Raw genomic sequence first — 14257 nt, 5'->3', positions numbered from 1 at the left:
TTTTGTTTTTTATCTTTCACACTTTTGACTTTCTTTATTCATCCAAATAGCAAACTCATCACCACTCAACCTGACCAACTCGGCTATGTCCCCGTGCTGCAGTTCTCTGTCTTATCTAGATCATTTGCAATTGAATGGAATAGATCCCTTTTGGACAAAGTGGATTCACCTGCTGCTGCAGTGACCACAGGTGTGATAACATCTAGAATTGGCATCTGGTGCGATCTCTCCGCTTCCACTCCAAAGAAAGTTACCTGTTTATTCCTATCATGCATTGGTTTTTGGGGTTTTCTTTGAGTAATGATGATCTCTTTAGTAGTCTGTTGGCGCCCTCTCCTGGAGGAATAGTTTGCTTGCTCTTGGACATTCTAAAAGAGAGGTCATGATAGACATTGAGCTTCTGAGCTCAATTGGGGACAGTCATGGGTGATGAATGTTTGCAACCTACTGCGAAGCCTCATACCGCAATATAAGGAACGTCAAATACTAAGAAAGGGCGGCCTATGAAAGAATTACTACTTTCAATAAGTACACTTAAACGGCTAATTGGGAATAGAAAAACTGTAAAAAGCCCTCTGAGAAAGCCCCCCTCTAACCTTTGATAGTAAGCTTTTCTGTAGTCTGCCTGTTGATGTATTTTCCGTTTGAACTGTGCACAACATGAAGAGACGGAACACTGGCGGCTTGTCACAATGCCCCCCGATGACATCACAATAGCGCTGCTGCCTAGAAAACAAGCTGCGCAGAAGAAGTTGTTCTTTGGGTGGGAGGGTGGGCTAGTGGAAGGAGGGGGCAATCTCTTTTTTTCCCGGGTGGTAGGGGGATGACAGGAGAAGGGAAGCGGGTGGTGAGAAAGGTACAGAGGGCAGGGTTTGGGGGCTGGGAAGGAAAGGGAAAAGATTAGGGTTTGGGGATGATGAAAGGGCTTTCTACGGGTAAGGATGGCAAAGGGTGGCAGTGACGGAAAGTCAGGCAACCTGTCCTGTCCGTCTTTTTGTATCGTGAATTGGAAAGACTGCAAGGGGGAGGGGAGTTGCTTGCGCCCTAAAGGAGGAGTTATTCAGATTCATTGCAGTGGGCGGCGGCTGCAAAACGCACCATTCTTCTTGTTTTGGCTCTGCAAAGCAGCCTTTTCAAGGGTTGGCTTGGGTGACAAAATGTCTTGTGTAGGCGTGGGTTTGTCTCCCTCTCGCTCTCTCTCCCTAAGATGTGTCCGGCATAGGCCAGGGTGCCACTCGAGGCCCAAACCAATTCTGGTTATCGCTTCTCGGCCTTTTGGCTAAGATCAAGTGTTTGGCTAAGATCAAGTGTAGTATCGTTCGAAAAGGTGGTTTAAGGCTCCGGCCACCTTAGTACAATGATGCAATGCACACTGGAAGGTTGCACTTGTTAGTACTTTGGGAGGATAGTATATCCATCTAGAGGAAACCATGGCCCTACCAGGATTGAGGCTATTAGACTGAGTAAGTGTGGGGGTTATGGTGCAATGTGCCCCAGGAATGGACACCCTGGAGGGAGTCTGAACTTGCTAGGTTGGGACCCTGGTAAGCCTCAGACTCTGTCGCACGCCGCGCCTTGCCTATTCATACTTTCCAAGCATATTGCCCTATCCTGGCCTTCTGGCTAAGAAGGGAAATTTTTATAATCCCGGTCGGAGGTCCGGTCAGCTTTGGGCTGAGAAACCAACACCCGGTTGGAGGTCCGGGTCAGCTTTGGCTGAGAAACCAACACCCGGTTGGAGGTCCGGTTAGCCTTGGGCTGAGAAACCAACACCCGGTTGGAGGTCCGGTCAGCCTTGGGCTGAGAAACCAACACCCGGTTGGAGGTCCGGTCAGCCTTGGGCTGAGAAACCAACACCGGTTGACGGTCCGGGCAGTCTCGGCTGCGAAACCAACGACTAGTAGCTCCCTACTCCACTTGGGTAAGATGCCTCGGTGGACGCTGGGAGCAACAACAAGGCTCAACCAGGCTTCGGCTTGGGGGAGCACCGAAGATCCCTGACCCTCGCTGTGGCCTTCTGGCTCGGAGGGACGGGGTTGATTTTTGGGGATCCTCTTCTCACGGAGGGGTCCACACGAATCCTAGCCTTTGCACTGTTTTTGGTGTGACTTCGGTCATGCATTTTTGCGGTGCTTTGGAAAGCTTCATTAAATCAAAATCTGTTCTTATCAGTTTAATATCTGATACGTCCCCTATCTGGGGACCATATATTAAATGGATTTTTAGAACAGGGAGATGGAAAAAGAGCTTGCTCTGTCCACTCCACGCATTGACCTGGTATTGCAGTACCTCCAGGAACGGTGCACCCCTTCTTAACCCAGTTTCCAAAAGCAGAACTCAATTCACCTGATTCATATTAGCCCGATTTAATGAATTGGAAGAAAGCATACGTCTTCATATGCACCTCAATTTGGCCCATTCACTTTTCACACTTCCTCCTTTTGTTTTTTATCTTTCACACTTTTGACTTTCTTTATTCATCCAAATAGCAAACTCATCACCACTCAACCTGACCAACTCGGCTATGTCCCCGTGCTGCAGTTCTCTGTCTTATCTAGATCATTTGCAATTGAATGGAATAGATCCCTTTTGGACAAAGTGGATTCACCTGCTGCTGCAGTGACCACAGGTGTGATAACATCTAGAATTGGCATCTGGTGCGATCTCTCCGCTTCCACTCCAAAGAAAGTTACCTGTTTATTCCTATCATGCATTGGTTTTTGGGGTTTTCTTTGAGTAATGATGATCTCTTTAGTAGTCTGTTGGCGCCCTCTCCTGGAGGAATAGTTTGCTTGCTCTTGGACATTCTAAAAGAGAGGTCATGATAGACATTGAGCTTCTGAGCTCAATTGGGGACAGTCATGGGTGATGAATGTTTGCAACCTACTGCGAAGCCTCATACCGCAATATAAGGAACGTCAAATACTAAGAAAGGGCGGCCTATGAAAGAATTACTACTTTCAATAAGTACACTTAAACGGCTAATTGGGAATAGAAAAACTGTAAAAAGCCCTCTGAGAAAGCCCCCCTCTAACCTTTGATAGTAAGCTTTTCTGTAGTCTGCCTGTTGATGTATTTTCCGTTTGAACTGTGCACAACATGAAGAGACGGAACACTGGCGGCTTGTCACAATGCCCCCCGATGACATCACAATAGCGCTGCTGCCTAGAAAACAAGCTGCGCAGAAGAAGTTGTTCTTTGGGTGGGAGGGTGGGCTAGTGGAAGGAGGGGGCAATCTCTTTTTTTCCCGGGTGGTAGGGGGATGACAGGAGAAGGGAAGCGGGTGGTGAGAAAGGTACAGAGGGCAGGGTTTGGGGGCTGGGAAGGAAAGGGAAAAGATTAGGGTTTGGGGATGATGAAAGGGCTTTCTACGGGTAAGGATGGCAAAGGGTGGCAGTGACGGAAAGTCAGGCAACCTGTCCTGTCCGTCTTTTTGTATCGTGAATTGGAAAGACTGCAAGGGGGAGGGGAGTTGCTTGCGCCCTAAAGGAGGAGTTATTCAGATTCATTGCAGTGGGCGGCGGCTGCAAAACGCACCATTCTTCTTGTTTTGGCTCTGCAAAGCAGCCTTTTCAAGGGTTGGCTTGGGTGACAAAATGTCTTGTGTAGGCGTGGGTTTGTCTCCCTCTCGCTCTCTCTCCCTAAGATGTGTCCGGCATAGGCCAGGGTGCCACTCGAGGCCCAAACCAATTCTGGTTATCGCTTCTCGGCCTTTTGGCTAAGATCAAGTGTAGTATCTGTTCTTATCAGTTTAATATCTGATACGTCCCCTATCTGGGGACCATATATTAAATGGATTTTTAGAACAGGGAGATGGAAAAAGAGCTTGCTCTGTCCACTCCACGCATTGACCTGGTATTGCAGTACCTCCAGGAACGGTGCACCCCTTCTTAACCCAGTTTCCAAAAGCAGAACTCAATTCACCTGATTCATATTAGCCCGATTTAATGAATTGGAAGAAAGCATACGTCTTCATATGCACCTCAATTTGGCCCATTCACTTTTCACACTTCCTCCTTTTGTTTTTTATCTTTCACACTTTTGACTTTCTTTATTCATCCAAATAGCAAACTCATCACCACTCAACCTGACCAACTCGGCTATGTCCCCGTGCTGCAGTTCTCTGTCTTATCTAGATCATTTGCAATTGAATGGAATAGATCCCTTTTGGACAAAGTGGATTCACCTGCTGCTGCAGTGACCACAGGTGTGATAACATCTAGAATTGGCATCTGGTGCGATCTCTCCGCTTCCACTCCAAAGAAAGTTACCTGTTTATTCCTATCATGCATTGGTTTTTGGGGTTTTCTTTGAGTAATGATGATCTCTTTAGTAGTCTGTTGGCGCCCTCTCCTGGAGGAATAGTTTGCTTGCTCTTGGACATTCTAAAAGAGAGGTCATGATAGACATTGAGCTTCTGAGCTCAATTGGGGACAGTCATGGGTGATGAATGTTTGCAACCTACTGCGAAGCCTCATACCGCAATATAAGGAACGTCAAATACTAAGAAAGGGCGGCCTATGAAAGAATTACTACTTTCAATAAGTACACTTAAACGGCTAATTGGGAATAGAAAAACTGTAAAAAGCCCTCTGAGAAAGCCCCCCTCTAACCTTTGATAGTAAGCTTTTCTGTAGTCTGCCTGTTGATGTATTTTCCGTTTGAACTGTGCACAACATGAAGAGACGGAACACTGGCGGCTTGTCACAATGCCCCCCGATGACATCACAATAGCGCTGCTGCCTAGAAAACAAGCTGCGCAGAAGAAGTTGTTCTTTGGGTGGGAGGGTGGGCTAGTGGAAGGAGGGGGCAATCTCTTTTTTTCCCGGGTGGTAGGGGGATGACAGGAGAAGGGAAGCGGGTGGTGAGAAAGGTACAGAGGGCAGGGTTTGGGGGCTGGGAAGGAAAGGGAAAAGATTAGGGTTTGGGGATGATGAAAGGGCTTTCTACGGGTAAGGATGGCAAAGGGTGGCAGTGACGGAAAGTCAGGCAACCTGTCCTGTCCGTCTTTTTGTATCGTGAATTGGAAAGACTGCAAGGGGGAGGGGAGTTGCTTGCGCCCTAAAGGAGGAGTTATTCAGATTCATTGCAGTGGGCGGCGGCTGCAAAACGCACCATTCTTCTTGTTTTGGCTCTGCAAAGCAGCCTTTTCAAGGGTTGGCTTGGGTGACAAAATGTCTTGTGTAGGCGTGGGTTTGTCTCCCTCTCGCTCTCTCTCCCTAAGATGTGTCCGGCATAGGCCAGGGTGCCACTCGAGGCCCAAACCAATTCTGGTTATCGCTTCTCGGCCTTTTGGCTAAGATCAAGTGTAGTATCTGTTCTTATCAGTTTAATATCTGATACGTCCCCTATCTGGGGACCATATATTAAATGGATTTTTAGAACAGGGAGATGGAAAAAGAGCTTGCTCTGTCCACTCCACGCATTGACCTGGTATTGCAGTACCTCCAGGAACGGTGCACCCCTTCTTAACCCAGTTTCCAAAAGCAGAACTCAATTCACCTGATTCATATTAGCCCGATTTAATGAATTGGAAGAAAGCATACGTCTTCATATGCACCTCAATTTGGCCCATTCACTTTTCACACTTCCTCCTTTTGTTTTTTATCTTTCACACTTTTGACTTTCTTTATTCATCCAAATAGCAAACTCATCACCACTCAACCTGACCAACTCGGCTATGTCCCCGTGCTGCAGTTCTCTGTCTTATCTAGATCATTTGCAATTGAATGGAATAGATCCCTTTTGGACAAAGTGGATTCACCTGCTGCTGCAGTGACCACAGGTGTGATAACATCTAGAATTGGCATCTGGTGCGATCTCTCCGCTTCCACTCCAAAGAAAGTTACCTGTTTATTCCTATCATGCATTGGTTTTTGGGGTTTTCTTTGAGTAATGATGATCTCTTTAGTAGTCTGTTGGCGCCCTCTCCTGGAGGAATAGTTTGCTTGCTCTTGGACATTCTAAAAGAGAGGTCATGATAGACATTGAGCTTCTGAGCTCAATTGGGGACAGTCATGGGTGATGAATGTTTGCAACCTACTGCGAAGCCTCATACCGCAATATAAGGAACGTCAAATACTAAGAAAGGGCGGCCTATGAAAGAATTACTACTTTCAATAAGTACACTTAAACGGCTAATTGGGAATAGAAAAACTGTAAAAAGCCCTCTGAGAAAGCCCCCCTCTAACCTTTGATAGTAAGCTTTTCTGTAGTCTGCCTGTTGATGTATTTTCCGTTTGAACTGTGCACAACATGAAGAGACGGAACACTGGCGGCTTGTCACAATGCCCCCCGATGACATCACAATAGCGCTGCTGCCTAGAAAACAAGCTGCGCAGAAGAAGTTGTTCTTTGGGTGGGAGGGTGGGCTAGTGGAAGGAGGGGGCAATCTCTTTTTTTCCCGGGTGGTAGGGGGATGACAGGAGAAGGGAAGCGGGTGGTGAGAAAGGTACAGAGGGCAGGGTTTGGGGGCTGGGAAGGAAAGGGAAAAGATTAGGGTTTGGGGATGATGAAAGGGCTTTCTACGGGTAAGGATGGCAAAGGGTGGCAGTGACGGAAAGTCAGGCAACCTGTCCTGTCCGTCTTTTTGTATCGTGAATTGGAAAGACTGCAAGGGGGAGGGGAGTTGCTTGCGCCCTAAAGGAGGAGTTATTCAGATTCATTGCAGTGGGCGGCGGCTGCAAAACGCACCATTCTTCTTGTTTTGGCTCTGCAAAGCAGCCTTTTCAAGGGTTGGCTTGGGTGACAAAATGTCTTGTGTAGGCGTGGGTTTGTCTCCCTCTCGCTCTCTCTCCCTAAGATGTGTCCGGCATAGGCCAGGGTGCCACTCGAGGCCCAAACCAATTCTGGTTATCGCTTCTCGGCCTTTTGGCTAAGATCAAGTGTAGTGTTGTTCGAAGAGGTGGTTTAAGCTCCAGGCCACCTTAGTACAATGATACAATGCACACTGGAAGGTTGCGCTTGCTAGTACTCTGGGTGGATAGTATATTCATCTAGAGGAAAACATGGCCCTACCAGGATCGAGGCTATTAGACTGAGTAAGGGTGGGGGGGCTATGGTACAACGTGCCCCAGGACTGACGACCCTGGAGTGTGTCTGAGCTTGCTGGCTTGGGACCCCGGCAAGCCTTGGGCTCTGTAGCACACCGTACCTTGCCTTTTCATACTTTTTGAGCATATTACCCTATCCCGGCCTTCTGGCTAGGAAGGGAAATTTTTACAATCCCGGTCGGAGGTCTGGTCAGCTTTGGGCTGAGAAACTAACACCCGGTTGGAGGTCTGGGTCAGCTTCGGCTGAGAAACCAACACCCGGTTGGAGGTCTGGGTCAGCTTCGGCTGAGAAACCAACACCCGGTTGGAGGTCCGGTTAGCCTTGGGCTGAGAAACCAACACCGGTTGACGGTCCGGGCAGTTTCGGCTGCGAAACCAACAACTAGTAGCTCTCTACTCCACTTGGGTAAGATGCCTGGGTGGACGCTGGGAGCAACGACAAGGCTCAACCAGGCTTCGGCTTGGGGGAGCACCGAAGATCCCTGACCCTTGCTGTGGCCTTCTGGCTCGGAGGGACGGGGTTGATTTTTGGGGACCCTCTCCTCACGGTGGGGTCCACACGAATCCTAGCCTTTGCACTGTTTTTGGTGTGACTTCGGTCATGCATTTTTTGTGGTGCTTTGGAAAGCTTCATTAAATCAAAAATCTGTTCTTATCAGTTTAATATCTGATACGTCCCCTATCTGGGGACCATATATTAAATGGATTTTTAGAACAGGGAGATGGAAAAAGAGCTTGCTCTGTCCACTCCACGCATTGACCTGGTATTGCAGTACCTCCAGGAACGGTGCACCCCTTCTTAACCCAGTTTCCAAAAGCAGAACTCAATTCACCTGATTCATATTAGCCCGATTTAATGAATTGGAAGAAAGCATACGTCTTCATATGCACCTCAATTTGGCCCATTCACTTTTCACACTTCCTCCTTTTGTTTTTTATCTTTCACACTTTTGACTTTCTTTATTCATCCAAATAGCAAACTCATCACCACTCAACCTGACCAACTCGGCTATGTCCCCGTGCTGCAGTTCTCTGTCTTATCTAGATCATTTGCAATTGAATGGAATAGATCCCTTTTGGACAAAGTGGATTCACCTGCTGCTGCAGTGACCACAGGTGTGATAACATCTAGAATTGGCATCTGGTGCGATCTCTCCGCTTCCACTCCAAAGAAAGTTACCTGTTTATTCCTATCATGCATTGGTTTTTGGGGTTTTCTTTGAGTAATGATGATCTCTTTAGTAGTCTGTTGGCGCCCTCTCCTGGAGGAATAGTTTGCTTGCTCTTGGACATTCTAAAAGAGAGGTCATGATAGACATTGAGCTTCTGAGCTCAATTGGGGACAGTCATGGGTGATGAATGTTTGCAACCTACTGCGAAGCCTCATACCGCAATATAAGGAACGTCAAATACTAAGAAAGGGCGGCCTATGAAAGAATTACTACTTTCAATAAGTACACTTAAACGGCTAATTGGGAATAGAAAAACTGTAAAAAGCCCTCTGAGAAAGCCCCCCTCTAACCTTTGATAGTAAGCTTTTCTGTAGTCTGCCTGTTGATGTATTTTCCGTTTGAACTGTGCACAACATGAAGAGACGGAACACTGGCGGCTTGTCACAATGCCCCCCGATGACATCACAATAGCGCTGCTGCCTAGAAAACAAGCTGCGCAGAAGAAGTTGTTCTTTGGGTGGGAGGGTGGGCTAGTGGAAGGAGGGGGCAATCTCTTTTTTTCCCGGGTGGTAGGGGGATGACAGGAGAAGGGAAGCGGGTGGTGAGAAAGGTACAGAGGGCAGGGTTTGGGGGCTGGGAAGGAAAGGGAAAAGATTAGGGTTTGGGGATGATGAAAGGGCTTTCTACGGGTAAGGATGGCAAAGGGTGGCAGTGACGGAAAGTCAGGCAACCTGTCCTGTCCGTCTTTTTGTATCGTGAATTGGAAAGACTGCAAGGGGGAGGGGAGTTGCTTGCGCCCTAAAGGAGGAGTTATTCAGATTCATTGCAGTGGGCGGCGGCTGCAAAACGCACCATTCTTCTTGTTTTGGCTCTGCAAAGCAGCCTTTTCAAGGGTTGGCTTGGGTGACAAAATGTCTTGTGTAGGCGTGGGTTTGTCTCCCTCTCGCTCTCTCTCCCTAAGATGTGTCCGGCATAGGCCAGGGTGCCACTCGAGGCCCAAACCAATTCTGGTTATCGCTTCTCGGCCTTTTGGCTAAGATCAAGTGTAGTATCTGTTCTTATCAGTTTAATATCTGATACGTCCCCTATCTGGGGACCATATATTAAATGGATTTTTAGAACAGGGAGATGGAAAAAGAGCTTGCTCTGTCCACTCCACGCATTGACCTGGTATTGCAGTACCTCCAGGAACGGTGCACCCCTTCTTAACCCAGTTTCCAAAAGCAGAACTCAATTCACCTGATTCATATTAGCCCGATTTAATGAATTGGAAGAAAGCATACGTCTTCATATGCACCTCAATTTGGCCCATTCACTTTTCACACTTCCTCCTTTTGTTTTTTATCTTTCACACTTTTGACTTTCTTTATTCATCCAAATAGCAAACTCATCACCACTCAACCTGACCAACTCGGCTATGTCCCCGTGCTGCAGTTCTCTGTCTTATCTAGATCATTTGCAATTGAATGGAATAGATCCCTTTTGGACAAAGTGGATTCACCTGCTGCTGCAGTGACCACAGGTGTGATAACATCTAGAATTGGCATCTGGTGCGATCTCTCCGCTTCCACTCCAAAGAAAGTTACCTGTTTATTCCTATCATGCATTGGTTTTTGGGGTTTTCTTTGAGTAATGATGATCTCTTTAGTAGTCTGTTGGCGCCCTCTCCTGGAGGAATAGTTTGCTTGCTCTTGGACATTCTAAAAGAGAGGTCATGATAGACATTGAGCTTCTGAGCTCAATTGGGGACAGTCATGGGTGATGAATGTTTGCAACCTACTGCGAAGCCTCATACCGCAATATAAGGAACGTCAAATACTAAGAAAGGGCGGCCTATGAAAGAATTACTACTTTCAATAAGTACACTTAAACGGCTAATTGGGAATAGAAAAACTGTAAAAAGCCCTCTGAGAAAGCCCCCCTCTAACCTTTGATAGTAAGCTTTTCTGTAGTCTGCCTGTTGATGTATTTTCCGTTTGAACTGTGCACAACATGAAGAGACGGAACACTGGCGGCTTGTCACAATGCCCCCCGATGACATCACAATAGCGCTGCTGCCTAGAAAACAAGCTGCGCAGAAGAAGTTGTTCTTTGGGTGGGAGGGTGGGCTAGTGGAAGGAGGGGGCAATCTCTTTTTTTCCCGGGTGGTAGGGGGATGACAGGAGAAGGGAAGCGGGTGGTGAGAAAGGTACAGAGGGCAGGGTTTGGGGGCTGGGAAGGAAAGGGAAAAGATTAGGGTTTGGGGATGATGAAAGGGCTTTCTACGGGTAAGGATGGCAAAGGGTGGCAGTGACGGAAAGTCAGGCAACCTGTCCTGTCCGTCTTTTTGTATCGTGAATTGGAAAGACTGCAAGGGGGAGGGGAGTTGCTTGCGCCCTAAAGGAGGAGTTATTCAGATTCATTGCAGTGGGCGGCGGCTGCAAAACGCACCATTCTTCTTGTTTTGGCTCTGCAAAGCAGCCTTTTCAAGGGTTGGCTTGGGTGACAAAATGTCTTGTGTAGGCGTGGGTTTGTCTCCCTCTCGCTCTCTCTCCCTAAGATGTGTCCGGCATAGGCCAGGGTGCCACTCGAGGCCCAAACCAATTCTGGTTATCGCTTCTCGGCCTTTTGGCTAAGATCAAGTGTAGTATCTGTTCTTATCAGTTTAATATCTGATACGTCCCCTATCTGGGGACCATATATTAAATGGATTTTTAGAACAGGGAGATGGAAAAAGAGCTTGCTCTGTCCACTCCACGCATTGACCTGGTATTGCAGTACCTCCAGGAACGGTGCACCCCTTCTTAACCCAGTTTCCAAAAGCAGAACTCAATTCACCTGATTCATATTAGCCCGATTTAATGAATTGGAAGAAAGCATACGTCTTCATATGCACCTCAATTTGGCCCATTCACTTTTCACACTTCCTCCTTTTGTTTTTTATCTTTCACACTTTTGACTTTCTTTATTCATCCAAATAGCAAACTCATCACCACTCAACCTGACCAACTCGGCTATGTCCCCGTGCTGCAGTTCTCTGTCTTATCTAGATAATTTGCAATTGAATGGAATAGATCCCTTTTGGACAAAGTGGATTCACCTGCTGCTGCAGTGACCACAGGTGTGATAACATCTAGAATTGGCATCTGGTGCGATCTCTCCGCTTCCACTCCAAAGAAAGTTACCTGTTTATTCCTATCATGCATTGGTTTTTGGGGTTTTCTTTGAGTAATGATGATCTCTTTAGTAGTCTGTTGGCGCCCTCTCCTGGAGGAATAGTTTGCTTGCTCTTGGACATTCTAAAAGAGAGGTCATGATAGACATTGAGCTTCTGAGCTCAATTGGGGACAGTCATGGGTGATGAATGTTTGCAACCTACTGCGAAGCCTCATACCGCAATATAAGGAACGTCAAATACTAAGAAAGGGCGGCCTATGAAAGAATTACTACTTTCAATAAGTACACTTAAACGGCTAATTGGGAATAGAAAAACTGTAAAAAGCCCTCTGAGAAAGCCCCCCTCTAACCTTTGATAGTAAGCTTTTCTGTAGTCTGCCTGTTGATGTATTTTCCGTTTGAACTGTGCACAACATGAAGAGACGGAACACTGGCGGCTTGTCACAATGCCCCCCGATGACATCACAATAGCGCTGCTGCCTAGAAAACAAGCTGCGCAGAAGAAGTTGTTCTTTGGGTGGGAGGGTGGGCTAGTGGAAGGAGGGGGCAATCTCTTTTTTTCCCGGGTGGTAGGGGGATGACAGGAGAAGGGAAGCGGGTGGTGAGAAAGGTACAGAGGGCAGGGTTTGGGGGCTGGGAAGGAAAGGGAAAAGATTAGGGTTTGGGGATGATGAAAGGGCTTTCTACGGGTAAGGATGGCAAAGGGTGGCAGTGACGGAAAGTCAGGCAACCTGTCCTGTCCGTCTTTTTGTATCGTGAATTGGAAAGACTGCAAGGGGGAGGGGAGTTGCTTGCGCCCTAAAGGAGGAGTTATTCAGATTCATTGCAGTGGGCGGCGGCTGCAAAACGCACCATTCTTCTTGTTTTGGCTCTGCAAAGCAGCCTTTTCAAGGGTTGGCTTGGGTGACAAAATGTCTTGTGTAGGCGTGGGTTTGTCTCCCTCTCGCTCTCTCTCCCTAAGATGTGTCCGGCATAGGCCAGGGTGCCACTCGAGGCCCAAACCAATTCTGGTTATCGCTTCTCGGCCTTTTGGCTAAGATCAAGTGTAGTATCTGTTCTTATCAGTTTAATATCTGATACGTCCCCTATCTGGAGACCATATATTAAATGGATTTTTAGAACAGGGAGATGGAAAAAGAGCTTGCTCTGTCCACTCCACGCATTGACCTGGTATTGCAGTACCTCCAGGAACGGTGCACCCCTTCTTAACCCAGTTTCCAAAAGCAGAACTCAATTCACCTGATTCATATTAGCCCGATTTAATGAATTGGAAGAAAGCATACGTCTTCATATGCACCTCAATTTGGCCCATTCACTTTTCACACTTCCTCCTTTTGTTTTTTATCTTTCACACTTTTGACTTTCTTTATTCATCCAAATAGCAAACTCATCACCACTCAACCTGACCAACTCGGCTATGTCCCCGTGCTGCAGTTCTCTGTCTTATCTAGATCATTTGCAATTGAATGGAATAGATCCCTTTTGGACAAAGTGGATTCACCTGCTGCTGCAGTGACCACAGGTGTGATAACATCTAGAATTGGCATCTGGTGCGATCTCTCCGCTTCCACTCCAAAGAAAGTTACCTGTTTATTCCTATCATGCATTGGTTTTTGGGGTTTTCTTTGAGTAATGATGATCTCTTTAGTAGTCTGTTGGCGCCCTCTCCTGGAGGAATAGTTTGCTTGCTCTTGGACATTCTAAAAGAGAGGTCATGATAGACATTGAGCTTCTGAGCTCAATTGGGGACAGTCATGGGTGATGAATGTTTGCAACCTACTGCGAAGCCTCATACCGCAATATAAGGAACGTCAAATACTAAGAAAGGGCGGCCTATGAAAGAATTACTACTTTCAATAAGTACACTTAAACGGCTAATTGGGAATAGAAAAACTGTAAAAAGCCCTCTGAGAAAGCCCCCCTCTAACCTTTGATAGTAAGCTTTTCTGTAGTCTGCCTGTTGATGTATTTTCCGTTTGAACTGTGCACAACATGAAGAGACGGAACACTGGCGGCTTGTCACAATGCCCCCCGATGACATCACAATAGCGCTGCTGCCTAGAAAACAAGCTGCGCAGAAGAAGTTGTTCTTTGGGTGGGAGGGTGGGCTAGTGGAAGGAGGGGGCAATCTCTTTTTTTCCCGGGTGGTAGGGGGATGACAGGAGAAGGGAAGCGGGTGGTGAGAAAGGTACAGAGGGCAGGGTTTGGGGGCTGGGAAGGAAAGGGAAAAGATTAGGGTTTGGGGATGATGAAAGGGCTTTCTACGGGTAAGGATGGCAAAGGGTGGCAGTGACGGAAAGTCAGGCAACCTGTCCTGTCCGTCTTTTTGTATCGTGAATTGGAAAGACTGCAAGGGGGAGGGGAGTTGCTTGCGCCCTAAAGGAGGAGTTATTCAGATTCATTGCAGTGGGCGGCGGCTGCAAAACGCACCATTCTTCTTGTTTTGGCTCTGCAAAGCAGCCTTTTCAAGGGTTGGCTTGGGTGACAAAATGTCTTGTGTAGGCGTGGGTTTGTCTCCCTCTCGCTCTCTCTCCCTAAGATGTGTCCGGCATAGGCCAGGGTGCCACTCGAGGCCCAAACCAATTCTGGTTATCGCTTCTCGGCCTTTTGGCTAAGATCAAGTGTAGTATCTGTTCTTATCAGTTTAATATCTGATACGTCCCCTATCTGGGGACCATATATTAAATGGATTTTTAGAACAGGGAGATGGAAAAAGAGCTTGCTCTGTCCACTCCACGCATTGACCTGGTATTGCAGTACCTCCAGGAACGGTGCACCCCTTCTTAACCCAGTTTCCAAAAGCAGAACTCAATTCACCTGATTCATATTAGCCCGATTTAATGAATTGGAAGAAAGCATACGTCTTCATATGCACCT

At 47.2% G+C, this 14257-nt stretch overlaps 8 non-coding genes across 8 annotated transcripts; all 8 read left to right on the top strand.

Moving 5' to 3' along the window:
* The first annotated feature begins 2116 nt into the window (after positions 1-2116).
* LOC142276319 (U2 spliceosomal RNA) lies at positions 2117-2311 on the top strand. The gene has a single exon (XR_012739788.1). It is a non-coding gene; the product is annotated as a U2 spliceosomal RNA (small nuclear RNA).
* Positions 2312-3698: 1387 nt separating this feature from the next.
* On the top strand, positions 3699-3889 carry LOC142276326 (U2 spliceosomal RNA). The gene has a single exon (XR_012739790.1). It is a non-coding gene; the product is annotated as a U2 spliceosomal RNA (small nuclear RNA).
* A 1387-nt stretch (positions 3890-5276) lies between these two features.
* On the top strand, positions 5277-5467 carry LOC142276325 (U2 spliceosomal RNA). Its single transcript, XR_012739789.1, has one exon. It is a non-coding gene; the product is annotated as a U2 spliceosomal RNA (small nuclear RNA).
* A 2190-nt stretch (positions 5468-7657) lies between these two features.
* LOC142276313 (U2 spliceosomal RNA) lies at positions 7658-7850 on the top strand. Its single transcript, XR_012739784.1, has one exon. It is a non-coding gene; the product is annotated as a U2 spliceosomal RNA (small nuclear RNA).
* Positions 7851-9237: 1387 nt separating this feature from the next.
* Positions 9238-9428, top strand: LOC142276317 (U2 spliceosomal RNA). The gene has a single exon (XR_012739787.1). It is a non-coding gene; the product is annotated as a U2 spliceosomal RNA (small nuclear RNA).
* A 1387-nt stretch (positions 9429-10815) lies between these two features.
* Positions 10816-11006, top strand: LOC142276305 (U2 spliceosomal RNA). The gene has a single exon (XR_012739777.1). It is a non-coding gene; the product is annotated as a U2 spliceosomal RNA (small nuclear RNA).
* A 1387-nt stretch (positions 11007-12393) lies between these two features.
* Positions 12394-12584, top strand: LOC142276312 (U2 spliceosomal RNA). Its single transcript, XR_012739783.1, has one exon. It is a non-coding gene; the product is annotated as a U2 spliceosomal RNA (small nuclear RNA).
* Positions 12585-13971: 1387 nt separating this feature from the next.
* LOC142276293 (U2 spliceosomal RNA) lies at positions 13972-14162 on the top strand. Its single transcript, XR_012739766.1, has one exon. It is a non-coding gene; the product is annotated as a U2 spliceosomal RNA (small nuclear RNA).
* Positions 14163-14257: the final 95 nt, after the last annotated feature.

The sequence above is a fragment of the Anomaloglossus baeobatrachus genome, unplaced genomic scaffold (genome assembly GCF_048569485.1).
Source record: "Anomaloglossus baeobatrachus isolate aAnoBae1 unplaced genomic scaffold, aAnoBae1.hap1 Scaffold_3964, whole genome shotgun sequence".
NCBI lineage: Eukaryota > Metazoa > Chordata > Amphibia > Anura > Aromobatidae > Anomaloglossus > Anomaloglossus baeobatrachus.
The sequence above is the reverse complement of the archived record's forward strand: the minus strand, read 5'-3'. Positions and strand labels throughout refer to the sequence as shown.